The sequence below is a fragment of the Pteronotus mesoamericanus genome, unplaced genomic scaffold, assembly GCF_021234165.1.
Source record: "Pteronotus mesoamericanus isolate MK-2021 breed Mesoamerican mustached bat unplaced genomic scaffold, CSHL_Meso_final contig_116, whole genome shotgun sequence".
NCBI lineage: Eukaryota > Metazoa > Chordata > Mammalia > Chiroptera > Mormoopidae > Pteronotus > Pteronotus mesoamericanus.
In genome coordinates, this window is record NW_026555027.1 from 40,100,011 (window position 1) to 40,123,088 (window position 23,078).

The 23,078-nt window shown below is 38.7% G+C and overlaps 1 pseudogene; it reads right to left on the bottom strand.

Annotated features, from left to right (window-relative positions):
* The window catches only part of LOC129072306 (60S ribosomal protein L32-like), a 29,871-nt pseudogene extending 9,767 nt beyond the window's left edge, over nucleotides 1–20,104 (bottom strand).
* Nucleotides 20,105–23,078: the final 2,974 nt, after the last annotated feature.

Sequence of the window (23,078 nt, forward strand, 5' to 3'; positions counted from 1 at the left end):
AAACTAGTTTAACAAACTTTTGAAATAAGCTAAAACCATATTCAAGATAGCACATAATCTTGTTGACTATCCTATAATTTAATCCCTTCCTTGCTTTTATGTAATCTTCCTTATGATCCCTCCTCAATTCCGAATCCATAAAAGAAGCCGCAAACAGCTGCTATAGGAAATGTTTATCTCAGTCTGTTGAGATTTTACATCCAGGCTGTGTTTGGTTCAAATACCTTTTTATAAAAATTCTCTACAGGTTTGTACATTCTTACATCCAACACTTGAAAATATTCACTAATGAAATGACTGCTCAAATTCCCACATATTTAACATTGACCTTCCCTTGCTCATAGCATCTACAATTTGTTCAGTCATCTCTTCCTGCCATTTAGATATAGTAAACATTTGCTAAAAGAACGTGAGTACAATTGTGAACAAAAAAGAGTCTCTATGATAAATCTGACAGAGTTCAGTGATGAAAAGTAACCTCATAGGGTGATCTGATCACGAACTCCTAACTGGGCAGGTCAGGGTGGGTAGTCATGTCTCATGTCTATAATTTAAAAGGTCTTTCTTTGCCTTAACCAAGCCCTGTCCATTGTTCTTGAGCATCTAGGTTAACACCCCTTAGAAATGCCAGAGTAATCTTTTTCAGACCTGTGTGAGGTAACCACTCTCAAGAAGGATATAATTTGTTAACTATCCTGTAATCTAATCACAGAGATTTCCTCATCTGGCCTTCTCCCACCTCCATGTAATCTACCTTACAGTTTCCCCCTTAATTCCAAATATGTAAAAGTAACTGCAAAACTGTCTTTCTCCAGAGGATTTTAGATCTTGCTTCCCAACAATTGTTATCAGTTTTCACTCAAATAAACTCTTGCAAAACTCCTCTACAAGTTTGTGTCCATTTTTATGTTGAAAAAGGACATAGAGTAAAATATTAGTACAGGTTATCTCTTGTGTGGTAGTGTGGCAAGTGATTATTATTTTCTTCAGTGAACTTTTCCAAATTTTTCAAAAATGTCCTAAAAAATGAGTATGTATTCCTGTTTTTAAAAAAGATTTTTTAAATTTATTTTTAGAGAGAGAAAAAGGGAGGGAGAAAGTGAGGTAAAGAGACATCTATGTGAGAGAGAAACACCAGTCAGTTGCCTCTCACACATACCTCAACTGGGGACCAGGCCCGCAACTCAGGGATGTGTGCTACTGGGAATCAAACCGACAAACTTTCGCTTTGCGGGACAATGCTCAACCAATTGAAAACCACATTGGTCAGAGCCAGTACATCTTACTTTTGAAATAAGAAAATATTTACCTTAAAAAAGACAGAATTCTCCTTCTACTCTATCTCTTCATAACCCCGACTCCCACCAGGAACCTGAGGTTTTGACGCTGCAGTTCCTCTCTTTACTAAGTCATCAGTTATTCAAGGGTAGAACCACTTCTACTGCAGGTCCTCACAATGCAGTTAATCTTTCCTTTTGCAATTCAAAATGAAAATAATTTATATTTCTGAAAAATGTTGGGATTATTCTAAGGCTTTTTGAAGCAAGGGGGGAAGGAAGAAACTTTCTTCTATCCTAAAGGTTCTTTCAGCTATTGTAACAATTCGACATGAGACAGATTAGCAAGAGAAAATAACCAAATTTAATACATACATATACATGGAAACCCCACATACATGAGAGGTTCAAAGACAGAAAGGGCAAATGAGGTATATATGACATCCTGAGCTAAGGATGAGGCAAGGTGCCTTGGGGGCTTCAGAGGGTAAGTGCAGAATGGTAAGAAGAGCAGATGTTTTGTAAATAGAAGCCTGCCCTGCCATATAGATACGTTTTTAAAAGCTTTATCTTTGATAATATGCCCCCAAATCAAATTTTTCTAGATAGTTAAGTGGTGGCAGAGTTCCTCTTGAGCCAGAGTCTTAATTGCCTCTAGCTCAAAACATTCCATGAGTCCCAGAGGCACTCGGGGCGAGTCATTCTGGGCCCCTACAGTAACATCTAGCAGGTAGAAAACTTAATTTTTTGTATGACTTTTCTGTCCTGAGGGTGTAAAGTTATTCCTGAGAAATAAAGTATCTTACCTTCTTCCCCGCAAAGATAGTGAGCCCTTTTACGATTTCTGTCCTTTATCATGTCACATATAGAAGTCTTTGTTCTGAAGCCCTTCTACTAACAATAATCAGCTAGTGGGCCTGTTGTCTATTAAGGCCCGCCTGACTCTTTGGTAGTAAACCACGGCGCCCACTTACATAAGAAGCCATAGATGTTGTTTTGCCTTCAGGAAAGCAATGGCTCGTTTCTCTTCCTAGCCAAGAGATAATTTAATGTTTTTATTTATTTGTTTTCAATATTAATTTGTCTATTTTCCTGTGTATAGTTTGCCTCCTTCCACAAAGGAGGAGAATATTTTGTCCCTTCTAATTCCAGAACTGTATGGTTAACAACAAAAGACATGTAAAATTAAACAGTAAAATAAAAATAGAAATTTAAAAAATTGAGAGTAAAATTATAAATAAATAGTAGTAAATTTGCAATTAAGTAACATATGCTATATTATACATGTGTATCAGTCAATTTGTAAATAGTATAAATTATAAATAAGATTAGGAAAGGAAAAAGGCTTTGAAAGGCATAGGTCTTGAAAAACCATGTAGTTGTAATAGCTGAGCTTCAAATTCTACTCTAAGTTACCTGGCAATTAAAGCACCCCTCAAAAAAAAAACTACAATTATGTAATTTCATTCGTTTTCACTAATTCAGTGGGGGGCTGTATAGTAGATTTGTTACCCAACCAAAGTAGAGTTTGGCTACTCGCTGCCAAACGCAGGCATAAGACAAATATTGGTGGGGAAGTAAAAGGTCTTTATTAAAATGTTGCACAATTTGGGGGAGTGGGAAACTCCCTGGATGAAAGTTCTTCTCTTCCACAAAACACAGAAAAATAAAACCCTTTTGTTCCCCAAAAGACTGAACTCTAAAACCAGGCTGAGAATTTTCGCTCTGTTCTCTTCTATCTTCTTGGAGCGTGAGGCTGCTAAGCGGACTACTCTCTGGCTTCAGGCTCCCTCCCTGGAGTCTATGTGTGTGGGACCAGTGTTGCCATTGCCACGCCACAACTACTTCTTACAACAGGGGCCTGAAGCTGCTGCCAACCACTGCAGCTGGTCATACAGAGGCTGTATCCATGGGGACTGGTGCCCAAAGCTGCCCCAGTCCCTGGGGCCAGCAAGCACTCCAGCCTGTGCATCTGTGCATGGATCCCAGGGGAAGAAAAGGAGTGTGTATGGTCAATGACTGTCCCTGGAGCGTGGCCCAGTGCATGGGACTTGGACTGGGTATGAGCCAGACCCCCCTGGCTGAGTGAGGGGTCTGTGTGTTTCACCCTACCTTCCATTTAAATCTCCTGCCCCAAAATTTCATGCGCTCTGGAAGGGTCCAGCTCCACAGCCAAAATGTCCTTTTTACCAGGCTAGACTGGCAGGTAAGCAACTCCCCCTGCAGCCATGTTCTGAGAGGAAGTAGGAGAGCTTTCCCCTCTGTCAATCATTCTTGCTATCCTGCATAGCTTTTGCAGCTGGGTCTCCCTCTAGCCATGTCTCAGCCCAAGGGTAGGAAAATATGTCATCATGTGCCACATTTGTTTTCACCCCTGCCACCCCCAGCATTTCCTGCAACCCCTCCCTCACTCCAGGGCTCGGCCATGCCATCTGCCTGTATCAGGTTTATATGATGAAGCAATGATTGAAATTACAAAGGGCAGAGAACCTGTAAAACATAGGCAATTTCTTATCATGATACTAAATACAACCTCTATTATTAAGACTGGAAAAATTGTTACCTTTTACCAGATAATAGTTTAATTAATCTATTGCTATTTTCTGTACATTTAGATGGCTTATTTTCATTTCGACTTTAGGAAATTTTTTCTTTTCTGATAGTAGCCTAGTAAGATTAGTTAGAAAATGCTAATTAAAATAAAAATATTTTAAAAATTTTATTACAATCTGTGGATGAAAAGGGGCCACATACCAAACCTAACAAGCTCAGGGGAGGCCTGTGTGACAGACTTACAAACTCAGAGACCTAAAGTAACCACAAAGGATGGAATTAAAACTTATTAACTAAAAGCAACAGAGAACTGTGGAGGCAAGATGGTGGAGGGGTGAATGGAAGTCACACTGACCTCCTCCCAGGACCAATGTGGAATTACAACTAAGTTGTGGAGAAATCATCTGGAACAAACAACAGAACAACAGTGAGGAGAAGCTTGAGAACCTCAGACAGACAGAAGAATCAGGTTTAGCACATTCTTTGGAGGGAGCCTGAAGCCAGAGAGTAGTCCGCTTAGCAGTCTCATGCTCCAAGAGGACAGATGAGAATGGAGCGAAAATTCTCAGCCTGGCTTTAGGGTTCAGTCTTTTGGGGAACAAAAGGTTGTTTGTTTGTTTTTTCTGTGTTTTGCAGAAGAGAACACAGAAAAAATTTTAGTGCATTCGAGAAGGTGGGCTGGGTGCCCATGGGTGGCAGCGCCAGAGGGATATTTAAATGGCCAGTTGGATCTCCCGAGAAGTGTGGGGTCTAAACCATAAGTGGGGATCTCCAGCTTATAGCACCAGAGCCCAAAAAGTACACAGATAACAGCCAGCTGCAAAAAGTGGCAGGGTTGCTCTCTGCCAGAGATGGGAGGCTGGAGACCAAAGAGCCATTTAAGGAGCCAATGCATAAATTTTTATTTGCAGCCACTTACCCTTGGTTCCAGCAAAGGCGGGGGCAGAGTGTGCTAGAAACTCCTGAGGAGAGACTAGGGGAGGAGGCTTTGGGGAGAGAACGGAGAGAGTAGCCAGCAGGATCCCAGTGCTGACTCCTCCCCCATACGGCAGTAGCCATCTTGCTCAAGCAGACCACTCCCCTGAGCAGCATGAGTGAGAGAACACAATACCCTGCCCCCAGGGGGGACTCTGCCCTGCCCTGTGATGTCTAAGCCTGACTGACAAGTGAAGAGCAATTAGGTTAAAAACTGAAGGAGACAGCCACAGACAATAGAGTCCTGGAAGTCTCAAACAGACTGCCTAAGGTCAGATGGGGTCAACATCTGACATCATCAGAGGCAGATCCACGTTGGGAAATGTCTCACTTGGTTTCAGGGACTGTGGCCCTGCCGACAGGCGAGAGGGCCCCAAGGCTGGAGCTAATGAAGGAGGCCTTGGGAAAACAGGCTACTGAGGAGATGAAACCTGTCCCCCTGGCAGGGGCACAGCCCCTGCCCTCCTCTCATCACCCTGCTTGGCTCTATGATGGTCACTTGTTGATGACAGGTAAGTTCTCTCGTGAGGAAAGATGACCTAAGCCCAACATTGGCCAGTATGGGCAGCAGAAAAGGACTTGGGGGACACAGAAAAAGAGCAAAAAGGCCTGTACCCTTTGGCTTGGCTTGGACATTGCCAGAGTCCTCATTCTATCTGAAAGAAGTCTCCTTATCTCTCAATGGCTCTGCCCTGCCCCCCTGGCTCAGGCTTGAAACAATACTGAAGGCAGGCACAGCCCTAAACTGGATCTGGCAGTTCTGGGGACAATCAGACCTAGAAGTAAGTTCCTCTAAACATGCTCTGTTTTTCCCTCAAAAGCGATGATAACCAGCTCATACTGGGAATGAGATTTACATTATTCATAGACCCTGACCTGAGGCAGATCTCTTGTGATCCTTCAACTGTCTCTGTGTGTTTTCTGTAAACATAGCCTTTTTACATTGATTGATAAGCTTTGCTATATACCCCTGTGCATATGGTTCTCAATAAAAGCCTTTGAACATGGGGGTTCAGGACCTTTTCTCCCCTAGAGGGAGGAGCCATATGACCCTCTCCTGGTAAACAGAGAAGTGTTTGCGACAACTCGTGTTTATTCCCCCATCCGTGACAACCCCAGGACGGGCTCTGTAGGATTCAGATCCCCGTTCCCTCCTCAGCTGACTCCAGGCAGTAAACCCTCAGATCCAGGAGTGCCTGCGCCCCATGCTCCCCTGCGACACGTCGCCCCCCATGACAGATCCAGAAAGAAAAAACAGCAGTCTCCTACCATAGAAGTTCACACCACAAAGTCAGGAAGTCAAGACAGATAATTTAAGAAGCAGAAGCAAAAAAGAAGAGTCTCACAATAATGGGAAGACAAAGAAACACCCCCAGTTGAAGGGAAAGGAGGAATCCCCACAAAGAGAAATAAATGAAATAGAGGCAAGTAAACTATCAGGTACTGAGTTCAAAACAACGGTTCTAAGGAAGCTCAATGAGCTCAGTGAGCTCATAGAGAATTACAAAAGCCTACAAGAAAACTACAAGGAACTTACTGCAAAGTATATCAGCATGAAAAAGGACATAGAAACTATCAATAAGAGACAAGAGGAAATGAAGAATACGATTTCTAAATTGAAGAACACAGTAGAAGGAATCAAAATCAGGCTAGATGAAGCAGAGAATCCAGTCAGTGAGCTGGAAAGCAAGGTAGAAAAAGCTCCCAGAAAGAGCAAGAAAATGAAAAAAGACTCAAAAAGAAAGAAGAGGCATTTAGGGAAATGCAAGACAACCTGAAATATAATAATATCTATATAATAGGGATAATAGAAGGAGAAAAGGAGGAAGGCACAGAGAGCATGTTTGAAAGAGTAATGATGAAAAACTTTCCTAATTTTAGGAGAGAAAAAGTCACACAAGTCCAGGAAGCACAGAGGGTGCCATACAAGAGGAACCCAATGAGGCCCACTCCAAGACCCATCATCATTAAAATGGCAAAGATCAAGACAGAGAATCTGAAAGGCAGCAAGGGAGAGTTATTAACATATAAGGGAGACCCAATATGGCTAGCAGCTGACTTCTCAACAGAAACACTCCAAGCCAGAAGGGAATGGTAAGAAATATTCCAAGTCATGAAAAATAAAGGCCTGCAACCAAGACTGCTCTACCCAGCAAGGCTCTCAATTAAAATGGAAGGTGAAATAAGGAGTTTCCCAGACAAAAAAAGGCTAAAAGAATACATCTCTGCCAAACCAGCACTGCAATATATGCTAAAGGGACTGCTTTAAGAAGACGAAGAAAAAGAGTGAGAAAGAGAGGAACACAGGTACAAAGGGAAAAAATAAATAAGTACCTATCAATAATAACTTTAAATGTAAATGGATTTAATGCTCCAATCAAAAGATATAGTATGGCTGAATGGATAAGAAAACATGACCAGCACATATGCTGCCTACAAAAGACCCACCTCAGGACAAAGGACCTACACAGACTGAAGGTACAAGGATGGAAATAAATATTCCAAGCAAATGGACAGGAAAAAAAAGCAGGGGTAGCAATACTTGTGTTAGAGAAAATAGATTTCAAAATAAAGGCCATAAAAAGAGACCCTAAAAGACACTTCATAACACTCAAAGGAAGAATCCATCAAGAAGACATAAACCTTGTAAACCTATATGCACCCAACATAGGAGCACCCAACATAGGAGCACCCAAATATATAAGGAAAATCTTGGAGGACTTCAGTGTAGACAGCAACACACTGATAGTAGGGGATTTTAACATCCCATTGTCAACAATGGATAGAGCTTCCAAACAAAATATCAACAAGGATATTGTGGAACTGAATGACGCATTAGAGCAAATGGACTTAACTGACATATATAGAATCTTTCATCCCAAAGAAGCAAAATACACATCCTTCTCAAATGCACATTGAACATTTTCAAAGATACATTGCATGATAGGACACAAAACAAGCCTCAACAAATTCAAGAAAATTGAAATCATAACAAGCATTTTCTTAGACAACAAGGGCTTGAAACTAGAAACCAACCTCAAGGAAAAAACTCAAAAATGTTCAAACTAATGGAGACTGAATAGCACGCTCTTAAACAATGAATGGGTCAATAATGAGATCAAAGAAGAGATCAAAAAGTTTCTGGAAACAAATGAAAATGAACACACAACAGTCCAAAACCTATGGGACACAGAGAAGGCAGTCCTGAGAGGGAAGTTCATAGCAATACTTTTAGATAGACATAGTTTTTTAGGCCTACCTAAGAAAGATAGAAACATTTCAAATAAAAGACCTAACCCTACAGCTTCAAGAACTGAAGAAAAAACAGCATACAAAGCCCAGAGTGAGTAGAAGAAAGGAAATAATCAAGATCAGAGCAGAACTGAATGACATAGAGACTAAAAAGAACAATTCAAAGGATCAATAAATCTAGGAGCTGGTTCTTTGAAAAGATAAATAAAATCAACAAGCCTTTAAGCAGACTTATGAAGAAAAAAAGGGAGAGAACCCAAATAAATAATATCACAAATGAAAGAGGAGAAATTACAACGGATACCACAGAAATACGAAAGATTCTAAGAAATTACTATGAGCAATTATATGCCAAAAAATTTGAAAACCTGGGTGAAATGGAGAAATTTCTAGAAAAATATAACCTTCCAACACTGAATGAAGAAGCAGAAAGCCTGACTAGACCAATAACAGCTGGTGAAACTGAAGCAGTAATAAAAAAACTCCTGGCACATAAAAGCCTTGGACCGGATGGTTTCACAGAATTTTACAAAACATTTAAGGAAGAGCTAATCCCTATCTTTCTCAGACTATTCCAAAAAATTCAAGAAGAGGGAAGACTCCCAAACTCTTTTTATGAGGCCAGCATCATCCTAATCCCAAAACCAGATCAAGACACCACAAAGAATGAAAACTACAGGCCGATACCGCTGATGAACAGAGACGCTAAAATCTTCAACAAAATATTGGCAAACTGCATCCATCAATACATTAAAAAGATCATTCACCATGATCAAGTGGGATTCATCCCAGGGATGCAAGGGTGGTTCAATATTCACAAATCAATAAACGTAATACATCACATTAACAAAAGGAAAGACTAAAATCACATGATCATATCAATAGATGTGGAAAAAGCATTTGAGAAGACACAGCACCCATTTTTGATAAAAACACTCAGCAAAGTGGGATTAAAGGGGGCATACCTCAACATAATATAGGTCATATATGAAAAACCTGCAGCCAACATCTTACTCAATGGGCAAAAACTAAGAGCTTTCCCAATGAGAATGGGAACAAGACAAGGTTGTCCATTTTTACCACTCTTATTCAACATAGTATTGGAAGTCCTAGCCACAGTGGTCAGACAAGAAAAAGAAATAAAATGCATCCAAATTGGAAAGGAGGAAGTAAAGCTGTCATTGTTTGCAGACGACGTGATAGCATAGATAGAAAACCCCATAGACTCCACCAAGAAAATCACTCAACCTAATAAGTGACTTTGGCAAAACAGGGGGTTACAAAGTCAATATTCAGAAACCGAGGGCATTTTTGTACACCAACAATGAAATACCAGAATTGGAAATCAGGAAAAAATCCCATTTGCTATAGCAACAAGAAAAATAAATTACCTAGGAATAAACTTAACCAAGGAGGTAAAAAAACCTGTACTTAGAAAACTACACAACACTGAAGAAAAAAATTAAGGAAGACGCAAATAAATGGGCATATACCCTGTTCATGGATTGGAAGAATTAACATCATCAAAATACCCATACTACACAAAGCAATTTATAGATTCAAAGCAATCCCTATTAAAAATGTCAATGATGTATTTCACAGATATAAACAAACATTTCAAAAATTTATGTGGAACCCTTAACGATTCAAATAGTTGCAGCAATTTTGAGAAAGAAAAACAAAGTAGGAGGGATCACAATACCTGACATCAAACTATATTACAAGGCCACTGTAATCAAAACAGTCTGGTACTGGCATAAGAACAGAGACATAAATCAATAAACATAAAGAGCCCCAAAATAAACCCATGTCTCTATGGTCAAAATATTTGACAAAGGGGGCAGAAGCTTACAATGGAGTAAAAGTAGCCTCTTCAACAAGTGGTGTTGGGAAAGCTGGACAGCTACATGCAAAAAAATTGAGATTCAACCACCAACTTACACCATGCACAAAAATAAACTCAAGATGGATACAAGACTTAAATGTAAGTCGTAAGTCACAACATCATAAAAGTCCTAGAGGAGAACATAGGCAGGAAACTCTCAGATATTCCATGTAGAATTATTTCCACTGATATGTCTCCTAGAGCAAGGGACATAAAGGAAAGAATAAACAAATGGGACTTCTGTTTAACAAAATAAGAAGCTTCAGCACAGCCAAAGAAAACATCAGCAAAATGAAAAGGGGACCAACCATATGGGAAAATATATTTGCCAATGATACCTAGGACAGGGGTTTGATCTCCAGAACATAAAAAGAACTCACACAACTCCACTCCAAAAGCACAAACCATCCAATTAAAAAATGGGCGAAGGGCCTGAACAGACACTTTTCCAAGGAGAACATACACAGGGCCCAGAGAAATATGAAAGGATGCTCAGCATTACCAGCCATTAGAGATACGCAGATTAAAACCACAATGAGATACACCGGTCAGAATGACCATCATAAACAAATCAACAAACAACAAGTGCTGGTGAGGTTGTGGAGAAAAGGGAACCCTAGTGCACTGTTGGTGAGAATGCAGACTGGTGTAACCACTGTGGAAAACAGTTTGGAATTTCCTCAAAAAGCTAAACATGGAATTGCCTTTTGACCCAGCAATTCCACAGCTGGGATTATACCCTAAGAATCCCAAAACACCGATTCAGAAGAACCTAAGCACCCCAATATTCATAGCAGCACAACTTAAATAGCCAAGGTGCTGGAAGCAATCTAAGGGCCCATCAGTAAATGAGTGGATCAAAAAACCATGGTACATTTACACAATGGAATACTATGCAGCAGAAAGAAAGAAAGAGCTACTACCCTTAGCAACAGCGTGGATGGAACTGGAGAGCGTTATGCTAAGCGAAATAAGCCAGGAGGTGAAAGACAAATACCATATGATCTCAGCTATAAGTGGAACTTAATCAACAAAACAAACAAGCCATAAATATAACTAACAACATTAAAAGGAAAAAAGAAACCGACAGTAATGAGAGGGGAAGAGGGAGGGGGGCAATGGGGAAAAGAAGGGAAAGGGTCAAATCAAGGAATATGTATAATGGATCCAAAGACAAAGACAAAGTGGGAAAGGATTGAGGGTGGAGGGTGGGGTTGGTTAGAGCAGGGGAAAGTGGTGGCAGGAAAATGGAGACAAATGTATTTGAACAATAACAAATAAAAAGTTAAAATTAAAACATAACACTTACTAACTAAAAGCAAGTCGTGGTGGGCAGTCATTGCCCTGGGCTGGAATCTTCCATGACAAAAAATCAATCTTTACCTTAGAGCACGTCTCTATGATAACATACCTTTGGAATGTCAGTTAACTTCCCTTTTTTCCAACACCCCGGGGCACAAACACCACACAAATCCCCTTTTTGCTATTGTTAACTATCCTGCACCCACTTACATAAGTGGAGTGTGTGTCTATCATTTTACCTTTTTATCAAACCCCAAAGGTTTCCCCGCTTTGTTTTCTCCCACCACTCAAATCTATCACCAATGGATTCCATGTAACTCCCTTATGCCTCCTCCTTTGATTGTAATGTATAAAAGAAAGTGCAAAACTGCCATTTTCTGGAACATTTTCTTAGTCCATTGAGGTTTTGCTTCCCAGTAATTGTCAGTTTGGCTCAAATAAACTCATAAAAATTCTTACAGGTTTGCATGTTTCTTACATGACAAATCAATACAGTTTAAGTAATTTTGAATTATCTCTCACCCATTCCTTCTAAAAATTGGTTAATCTCTTAAAATTGCAAAATTTAGACCTAAAATAAAGAGCGTTAGAATTTTTCGCGTTCCGTTTCTTCAGTTACAAGCTATGGATATATTTTATCAGTGTCTTAGTCTCTGAAAATTTATAAAGTACATTTTTCAAATTGTAAAAAAATGGTTCTCAGATAAATAAAAAATGAACATATGTGAAAGATTTTATTCTACTCATTAATGAAAGAGAACTAGTGGGATATTACAACTGATTCAAAGAACAAATTGAGAAACCATGCTTATATAGGCAATTTAACTGATGTCTATCTCAGTTATAAAGTTGATTAACCCTCAGTAGGGCCACATGCCATAATCTATGGGGTTCTGTTACGGTGACTAGAAATTATTTACATCTCCATAGGACAAACAAAGACAATTCTCAGTTTTTGTGGATTCCATACCTATGAATCTGTATGCTCATTTATATATATAAATATATATACACAGGTGGGACAAAAATATGTTTACAGCTATGAGTACACAAAACACAGTTATTCTTGTATTATTTTTTATTAATTATTGTATTATTTTTCATACAAACAACTCTGTGTGTGTGTGTGTGTGTGTGTATAGTTTTTAACAGAAACACGTGTAAAAACAAAGTTATATACTGATGAGTTAATGAAAATGTTGTGACAAGAGAATCTCAGGAAACTAACCCTATAGTTCCCGTAGAAGCAATAGTCAGTATTTGTTAATTCAGCACTTTGCTATTGGCAACTTTATAGAACATCGCTACTGGGAATAATGAGACTCAACTGTATCTACTAGTTAATTTCTGTCCTTGTAGGTTATAAAATAGACCTGTAAGTAGAAAGCACTGTACCGCAAGATCACCTGATATCTCTTTTTCCTACCTCCAAATTTCAGATAATATTTCTAGTAATATCTAATTAACCTGGTAAAATGCCTTGACTCCACTAAATTTCTCTGCTCCTTCCTTAGGTTATGAAACATAAAGTAGGATATACTTTACTGCTAATGTTTTTAAAGATTTTATTTATTTTTAGAGAGAGGGAAAGGGAGTGATAGAAACATCAAGGTATGAAAGAAACATTGATCAGTTGCCTCTCATACGTGCTCTGACCAGGAATCAAACCAGCGACCTTTCACTTTGTGGAACAGTGTCCAACCCACTGAGCCACACCAGTCAGGGCTGCTGCTAGTGGTCTGACCAGTGCTAAGTGGAATGCATTTCCCCAGTTCTAACTCTAGAATTTTATTGTCTTTAAACTTATAAAACTTGGTCTCCTGTGCTTGAATATAATCACTTTTAAGTACATATTTAAGCTATCATTCACTGACTCTTAAATCTCTTTGTGCTATTCCTACTCTTTGGAGAACTTATATTTCAGTGGTACAGTTATGATATCATATTTGCTCCTAACCCAAATAAAATGGTGATTTGAACAATTATAATCCCCTTAGATTTGTTTGCTTCCCAACCAGAGGATAAATAGCTTAAATCATCCTACTGAGAAAGGTAGATAGCATAAATCCTATTAGTGCCATTTGCCAATCACACACAAAGGCAGATGCAGTTCAAGCAATAAATCTCATTTTGGCACATTAGCATAAAGCTGATGAATATTTTATTGAGATCCTCCCCTAAGACCTTCCCTAAACTACCAGCCTTCAAAAACCCTCAAAACAAAGTGCCCAGCATGCACTTTCCCTCCCGGGAGTACACCTCTGCCTTTTCCTTCCCCCTCTTCTTCCCCAACAGGTATGCCTCTCCTAAACCCTAAGGGTCCCACAAGACTTGCAACCAGGGAAGCCATGAGCAGCAGCAGCTCATTCCAAGCTAACCCCGTGAACCTGTCTCCACGGCCCCCTTTTCTCTGACTTCTCAGTGAGCCACGGCAGCCCCGCCCAGGCTCCTTTCTTTTCTATAACATTTTTAGAGAGCCAAGGCAGCCCCACAAAGGCTGTTTCTTGTTCGTCCAGTATTCTAAGCTCTTCCTTGTTTTACTGTCCCCAGTTTTAAACAGTTTGCTCTCGAAATCACCTGGACTCATGTTGTGAAATTTTTCTTGCATGAATTCAGGAAACCCACACACTCCCAGCCGGCCTGAGACAGAGCAGCATCAGGCCAAGTCCCTTTTCCAGTAACAGCATCAGAAGATGTTTTATCAAGTTCTGCCACTTAGTAGTTGTGTGATCTCAGGTAAATCATCTAACCACTCTGTGCCTAAGTTTCCTTATCTCTAGCTCTCATCTCTAATGTGAAGTTGATAATCCCCTCGCTTGGTTACCTCTCACTATTGTTTTAAAGACCAGCTAGAAGATGATAAGGCAAACAAGGCCTAACCTATTACCAGGGATCTGGAAGTAACGTGTAAACTGAAACTTGAAGAAAGTAAGGAGAAGGAAGGAATAGCTTCTAAGACGGCCCATCTGGAAGACAGTGTTGTGTCAGTTTGGGGAACAGCAAAGTCTGTGAGACTCAAGGGCGGGGGGTGGGCGGGGCGGGGGGTGGTGAAGCTGGACTGGGATGTGCTGTTGGGTAACTGCCTTCTTTCCACTACTGTAATTGTGAACATTCTTCAAGCTGCTCTTCTGTTAAACAATTTTAAATAATTGAGTGTTGATTTACTTAATAAATCTCTTCTTAGGTGAACACCTCCCTGCTTAATTTGCAGTGCTCTCCATCTTAAAATTGTGATATTAATTTGAGGAGTTCTTAATCAAGCTTTTCCAATTTCCAGCTACAGTAATTGATATTTGCCTAAAGTTGAAGGGTATTTGTATGTCTTTCAGCTAAACAAGAGTAAGAAAAAAATAAAAATAAAACAAGACTAGCTCTGACACTCCCTGTATTAAGTCACAGGGTTCCAATGGAATTTCAAGAGGAATTTCTGGTGATTTAGGACAGGTTTCTTTTATCCTATTTCACTTGATGTGGCAGATTATAAGCACGTTTGAGCCCAAATGACCTCTGAGCAGATTGAAACTGACCCAACCAATTTATTTATTTTTTTAAGAGAAAGTTAACTTAGAGTTAGAGGCAAAAGAAGGGCCCTTGGAGAGAGAAAGGTAAAGGTAATGTGCCTTGGGGAAAAGAAAGGAGGATGCGAAAGGTATGGACTTGCCTCTGGGAGGAGAACACTCTGGCCAAACCGAATTTAAAAAGCAAAGTTTTGCCTCAAATTCAGTAAGCTGGTGCATAAGCATACGGCTGCATTGCCATAAATGAAATTACTAGGGAAAATCTAAGACTTCAGAAACAACTTTTAATAATAATTAGGAAGTTGTGTTGCCCTGTGAAAAGTGAGCTTGTGCCTACAAATTTTTAAAAAACTGTTCAAACATCTGGCTTCACAACATAATCATGCAACTCTTTTAAAAACATATTGGCATACATCAAGCTGGAGAAATCGGGCCTGTAGTTAAAAAACACTCCTATTTAAAAATGGCTCCTTCTAAGGAAAGTCTGAAAGAAAAAAAGAAAGCTTTCATCAGAAGCATGAGACACTTTATTATTTCAAAAATCTAACGAAACCTATTTTAAATGAGTCACTTAACTCAACATGTGTTATGAATGTTTTCAGACTATAAACTATTCCTTACAGTGTTTAACAAAGAAAGGCATACTGTTAACTGTGATGAATATGCTAATCATGTCTTATTTTGTTATAAAAATATTTTCCACATGTTATTGATACAGAGCGATCTGATCTGATCACTGGGTAGGAGGGTGGGAAGGGACATAGGATGAAGTTGCCTGAGATGTTGGTGAACAAGCATGTGACAGATCTCCCTACTCTTGGGCAGAGACATGGTAAGGAGAGGTGCAGATCTGCCCGTCTAGGTCAGAATGGGCTGAGAAGAGCAGATGGAGTTATGGGCTGGAAGATTTAAACAGGAAGGCAGAGACTTGCTCTTTCTCTTCCTTGGGGACACCTGGATGATTGTGCTGCAGCTGTCTACGTTTCACAAAGGATGGCATTTTAAGTGGGAGAAGGAACTCTAGGTGCTGTCTGAGACTGGCCTGGCCTGGCAGAGGGTGGCAGGGTTGTTCTTCTTTGGGTGTTCTAGAGAGGAAAGATTTTGAGACAGAAGCCTGCCATTCTTCTAAAATTGTGTAGCTTTTGTATCTTATGTTGTTTTAGTTTGTAAACTAATCTTACAGAAATAAGATAATTAAAAACTAACAGGGAGAATGATAGGGGAACTCAAGAGTTAAAGATTTTAGCTTTAATTGATGGGCTTAAGTGACTAAGTGGAAAGCTATTATTCTGAAATTGTGTAGCTTTTGAATAAAGACTCCTTGTTTTTTTTTTTTTGTTTTTTTTTTTACCAAACCTCTGCCTCCGGAATTTTGCCTAGAGGGTGATGGCTGGCAGCAGGACCCCTCTTGCTGTTTGGTAATATTATCAGCACCTTATATAAAATGATTTTTAAACAGGCCACATAGCTCTGGCTGGGTGGCTCAGTTGATTGGACAATAAGCCAAGGTTCTGGCTTCAATCTCTGGTCAATCAGTGCACACACAGGGAGCAACCACTGAATGCATGAATGGATGAGGCAACAAATCAATGTTTATCTCTCTCTCACTGTCTCCCTTTCTCTTTCTCAAATTAATGAATAAAATTTGAAAAATAAAATGGGTCATATGTAAGAGCAATTAACAGTTTTGAAATCTAACATACTAGTTCTAATTGTAAAATATAAATTTCAATTATAAGATGTGACTATTTTATGACCAAATTTTCATGACTCTGAAATAACTATATTTTAATTCTAAGTGATTTATTTTATGCGGAAATAACAGAAAACTTTCAATTAAAGAACATAAAACATTTAATAATACCATATGAATTAAAAGGCATAGGATACACTAGCTTTTTTATGGCTATGTTCTTTCTACATCCAAAAATCTTAAAATATTTTATCATAATAGTCACATTATACAATTTGGCTATTGCAATAAAAAATGGAAAATAAAATACCACGTTACTCTACAGAGACAAATATACCGATTCCACAAATTAAATATACTGATTCTCATTACACTTAGCTCTGAGCTGCCTGTCAGCCAATGCTTAAAGAAATACATACATTACATATTTCTTACAATATGACCAAAAGAAGCATAGTGTTTCTTAAGGCAATGTTTTCCTAAAGCTAAATTATAAAAGGAAGTGGAATTAAAGTTTATCTTCTATTATGTATGCTGGAAAATTTACATACATCCCCTCAGTGAGTTTTATATTAATCCACTTTCCATTCTATGAAATGTAGATTCAGATACTTAATTCCTAGGTTTGTACTTTTTCCACATTCCCAACAGCTTTGCACAGGAAACTTTAAAACCTATAATGGATCTAGCTGCATCTGTTAAAGAACAAAATTCAGCCCTGGCTGAGTAGCTCAGTGGCTTAGAGCATCATCCCAATATGCCAAGGTTACAGGGTTTGATCTCTGTTCTCGGAGCATACAAGAATCAACCAATGAATACCTAAATAAGTAGAACAACAAATCAATCTCTGCCTGTCCCTCTCTCTCTCTCCCTCTCTCTCCCCCCTTCTTTTCTCTCTCTCTAAAATCAATCAATAAATATTTTTTTAAAAGAACAAAATTCAACTGAGTAAATTTGAAGATCTAACTGGTTTTATTAAGTGATTTCTGGACCTAATAGTATCCCATCTAGCAAGCAGAAGGATTCTCTGATGAATAGTACAAAATGGAACGTTTCTAAAGACAGTAAGAGGATTTATGCCTGACCCTTGTGACTCAATTGAGCATCATCCTGCAGAGCAAGGAGTCACTGGTTCAGTTCCCATTCAGGGCACATGCCTGGGTTGCAGGTTTGGTCCCTGATTAGGGCATGTCTGGAGGTAACCAATCAATGTTTCTCTATCATATAGATGTTTCTCTTCCGCTTTCTCCCTCCTTTTCCCTCTCTAAAAATGAATGTATTTTTTAAAAAAATTTTTTTAAAAAGAGTGGGAGTGAGAAGAGTGAATTCTTTCAAGCAAGAACACCTTCCCTTAGGGGAAAGCAGGGGGTCTTATCAGGCAAATTATCTCATTGATGGTGATCTAGAAATTCCATATTGGTTGGTTTAAAAATTCCACTCCTGGGAGAGGCTGGAATTAGGTTAGTTAAGTTCTGGTTTGTAACAGAGGCAGAGTAAACATGATTCTATTGTTGACATAAGAACATCCAAATCTGTAGAAATTTTTTATGAGTTTATTAGAATTGGAGCAAAACAGAAGACATGCCTAGAAGCAAGATATCAACAGACTGAGAAAAATGATTCCTAGAATGACAGTTTGTAGTTTCTTTCATCCGTTAGTAATTAAGGTGGGAACATAGGTACCTTATATGACAGAAAGCAAGAGAGAGAAATTTCTAAGGTTGGATTACAGGATAATTAACAAAATTTTGCACTCTCTTGAGGGTAGTTATTCTTCTGAAAAATCTGAAAAAGAGTATTTCAAAGTGTTAACCTAGATGAACAAAAACAGTGGAAGGGGCTGGCTTAAGGCAAAGATAACATTTTCCTGGGGCAGTTGTAGGCCCGAGGTGTGACCACTCACTGTGGTTTGCCCAGATAGGAATTTCTGATCGGATTACCCTATGAGGTTACTTTATTAACTGACTCATAATAAAACATGTTTGGCCCATTCTTTCCCCTCCCTTCCTCTCCCCCTCCCCCCTCCTCCTTCTTCTCCTCTTTCTCCTTTTCCTATTTCTTTTATACATCAGAAGCACCTAGAAACACAGAACCATTCTATGTTTAGTCATTTCTTCTATCTAATCTCTATAGAAATTGAGAACATAACATTTTAAAAAATGATTTACTTAGCTTCTCTTCTAAGTAAGATAGAGTAAGCATAATTTATCCTGTTTCACCCACTGATTGAAACTATAAAATCTAGACAGGATGCATGAAACAGCTATATTAGGACTCTGAAAAGTAAATAGTAGCAGATAGACTGGAGACAAAGATCAGAACTTGAAGTATCAATGATCGGTGGTGACTTTCCAATTTTGATTCTTCCAATATCCTCTAGCCTGAATTGAAGGTAGCCCCAACCCAGAAGTGTGGTCAAAATTTATAACCTAAATCCAACCAGTTTGATTACCTGCTGAAGTAAAAATATCAACATTCTTCATAGGATTTCAATAAGACCCAGAGCCCTATACTATTTTAAATGTCCAGTACACAATCCAAAATTACTTAGCATTGAAAGAATCAGTAATGTCTCAACTTATACGGGAAAAAAGATAATCAATAATGCCAACACCAAAATGACACATATATTAGAAGCAGCTGTTATAAAAATGCTCTAATATAGGGTGAACAGTCTTGAAACGAATGGAAAGAAATAGAAAATATAAAGAAAAACCAAACGTAAATTTTACAAGGATGAATAAAAAAAAGTTTCTGTGCTCAAAGTGCTTTACAGTCTAATTGCCAGGACAAGGAATTTAAAAATATTTATGTATATATATTTTAGATTTTATTTATTCATTTCTAGAGAGAGAGAAAGGGAGGGAGAAAGAGGAGAGAAACATCTACTGGTTGCCTCTTGCATGCCCCCAACCAGGGACCTGGCCCACAACTCAGGCATGTGCCCCGACTGGGAATCTAACAGGTGACATTTCACAGGCTGGTGCTTAACCCATTGAGCAACACCAGCCAAGATAGGATAAGGAATTTTAAAGTTGCAATAGTACACAAAAGAATAAAGACCCAAATGAACAGACTCATAGATGGAGAGCAGGTGGCAGCTAGTGTGTGGGGTGGGGGCCGTGGGGTTGTGGCCCGTTAGAGGGTAGAAGGATTGAGCAAAAAGGAAAAAAGACCCATGGACATGGACAGCAGTGAGGCGATTGCTGGTGGACGCAGGGTATAAGGGGGCTAAAAAGTAATGTAAAAAAATACAATAAATATTAAATGAAATAGGGAAAAAAAGATTAAATAAAAAAGAAGGAAAAGAAATTCAGTCCCAGATTCCAACAAATTGAGAGGTAGGAACCAAGAGCAGCGGGGCCAAAAAGAAGGGGTGTCAATCCTGGGCAGCGGGCCAGGGGTAGAGGAGGATCAGGGTCGATATATTATTTAGGATTAGAATGGCTCAGGAGTGACAGAGACTCAAAAAATTGTTATTTTTTGCTCTTCTAAGTCTGGATAGAAGCACCCCAGCGCTGGCATAGAAGTTCTACCAACGTCTAGATCTCAGACTGACAGCAGCTTCCCGCTCCACCATTTCAATTTCAATATTCTGAAGCCAGTAAGTGAAGCACACGGGGAGGAGAAGGACTGAAAATGTTGCCATGTTTAATCTGTCCGCTCAGGAATATGGCTTTTTTTTCATACCGTTAAAACCTTTTATCTCCCAGTAGATTTATAGTTTCCTTTATTTATATTGCACTTATGCCTTGTAAACTTATTCTGAGGTGTTTTTATATTTTGGATGCCATTGTGAACAGCATCATTAGTTTTTTAATTAAAAAAATATTTTTGAACAATATCATCCTTATCATTGTACTTTCCAATCTGCTCTTGCTGGCATATTTGTTAAACGAGTGGAGGGAATAATTGAGAAGGTGGTGGTAGCCTGCAGTTTGTCCTCATGTGGTCTTTGAGACTCAAGCATATAAAAAAATACCAAACTTCAGTAAAATCTTCTGATGAGATGGACTATGCAACCCTGAAAGTTAAATATAGTCTTTTTAATTGGAGATTAAAACTCAAGTTTCCAGGTTAATGCATTTGTTAAAATTTATCAAATCACACATTTACGATTTGTGCATTTCACTGCATAGAATTTTACCACGCTAAAAAAGTCCATAAACAAATACTGAACTCTAGTTAATAATAGGCACACTGAAATGTTTAGAGGTGCCGTGTACTGATATCTGCAACTGACATTGAAACTCATTAAAAAATAAGATATATTGATGGATAGGAACACTAATAGATATTTAAATGTCTATGTAATAAAGTAAATATAGCAAAATGTTAATTATGCAATAGAATCTGGGTGATAAATACAGGAGAAGTTACTATAATTTTATCAAATTTTTCTATATTTGAAAATTTTGATAAAATGTTAAGGGGAAAATTCTATTATCAACTACATAGTTCACTAAAGTATTCTGGGCTTTGCTAACTCACCAATATTTCAGTGGCTTTTACCCCCAACAAAGAAAGCTTCTCCCATACAGGCCTGCTATTTGTTTACTAGTGGTGAACTGAGAACTTCTTTGATTTTCTGTTCTATGTTTCAATTCTAAAACCCTTATAATTAACATAGTTGGGAGCATAATGTCATAGTACCCAGTGCTATCTGGTGCCAACAAACAACCTCAGACACAGCCGTCAGCCTTCAGGGCGGGTTGGCTCATTATCCAAGTTACAAGGATGAAAACCTTCCATAGTACTATTCAAAAGATTAAATTAAAGGACAGTGGCTTTAAATTGTAGAATGAATCATGAGCCAAATTTGTTCAATCTGTTTTTCATTTGCTAGCTGCTAAGATTTGAAATATTACTCCTGGGTCTCTGTATTGCTTTCTCCTGCTTTTATGATTAATAATAGGTAAAAGTTCAGTTGCTCTAAACTGGGGAATGGATGTTTGTAAGTATAGGCTTTTCCCAGATGGTCACAGTTTCCAGAGATGAATGGGAGAGGTAAATTTTCACAACTCTTTCCTTTGATATTATAATCTTTTTCATATTAACCATAATTCTGAACTTTCTAGTCTTGTTTGCTCTTTCACCAGTTTATGCTTCTTAAAAATAGTGGTATAATTCTTTTATGGAGCCATCTTAGATATGAGAAAGAGGTAAATTTTATTAAAGTAGCTAGATATCTTAGGAAAACATATATGAAACCTGGATTTATGCAGTGAATCAGTAATATTATGATTTTTTTTTTTTTACTTTTAAAAATTTATTTTGTTTTAGAGAGAGGGGAAGGAAGGGAGAAAGAGAGGGAGAGAAACATCGATGTGAGAGGAAAGCATCAATCTGTTGCCTCTTGTACACACCCAGACCAGGGACCAAACCTGCAACCCAAGCATGTGCCCTGACCAGGAATTGAACTGGTGACCTTGCACTTTGTGGGGCAGTGCCCAACCAATTGAGCCATACTGGCCAGAACCCATGGTGTTTTTAGGCCACCAAATACTTGTGAAAACAAACACTTGTATCTTAAACTAACAAAATTATCATCTTGCAGTTACCTGTGGCTATGCAATGAAATTCATGGTACATACTAAAATTTATGTGATAGAGGTATGTAAAAAATTAGAGTTAACTTTAAAAATAAATATTTTGGAAGGAACATAAAGAAAACAAAAGTCATGTGATTTATAGTGTTGTTAGCTTAAGCAATGTATATCCAAAAAGTCATTAAATTTTCTTTCTTTTTACAATAAAACCTACACTGACAAACATTCTTTTCTACACACTAATAAAATACGCACTTTTTACAGGAAAAAAATAACTATATATCACCTTCTCCTATCTTTCAGGCCTGTTGTTAGGTGTAAAATATGTCAGTTTATGCTGGTTTAGGTGTAAAACATGTCACAGGTAGAAAATATATATTCTGAATATATTCATACATGATATGATATCCTTTTGTCTTACCTTTAGCTATCGCTCAAAAAGATAGTAAACCAAAGGAGGTGCCGACCTAGCTTTTAGGACCTGCTAAGAAGTTGCAAAAGTTACTTTGTGACTCTAAGCCCATTTCTCACCTGTAGCCTATAGATGAGGTGAGAATTGTTGGAGATGAGAATCACTCCAGGAAGCAGTTACTAGAGTCCTATGCATTGAAATCTCCCCATCCTGCCCCCACCTTTAGTGAGATAAATTGCTATAAGAGAACATCTCAGAGAACTTGCCATGTACCTTCAGGTGCTGGAGGACCCAGAAGACTGACTTGCACCTGGAAAAGTCTAAGGCAAGGACCAGCTGGAGTCACCCCTGATGACAGGGGTGATGAGCGAGGAGTGAAGGCTATCGTGGGAATGGCCAGTGCTTTTAGAATTTGGTGGAACAAAAATATGAGCATTTCCAGTGAACCAGAGTGCACACTGCAGTAGGTGGCCAGCATGAGTGGTCTTAAAGCATCCTTATTCTAGAGACGTGTGTGCCTAATAACACAACCCCGAGACTTTGCAAATAAAGTGTGCAATGCCAGAAGCAGGAGCTATGGGAACATGTGTGGGGGCAGCTGGAAGATGCTCGCCCACATTAGAAAACAGTGCAGCAGGTAGCTGAGAGTTTTCAAACAATTC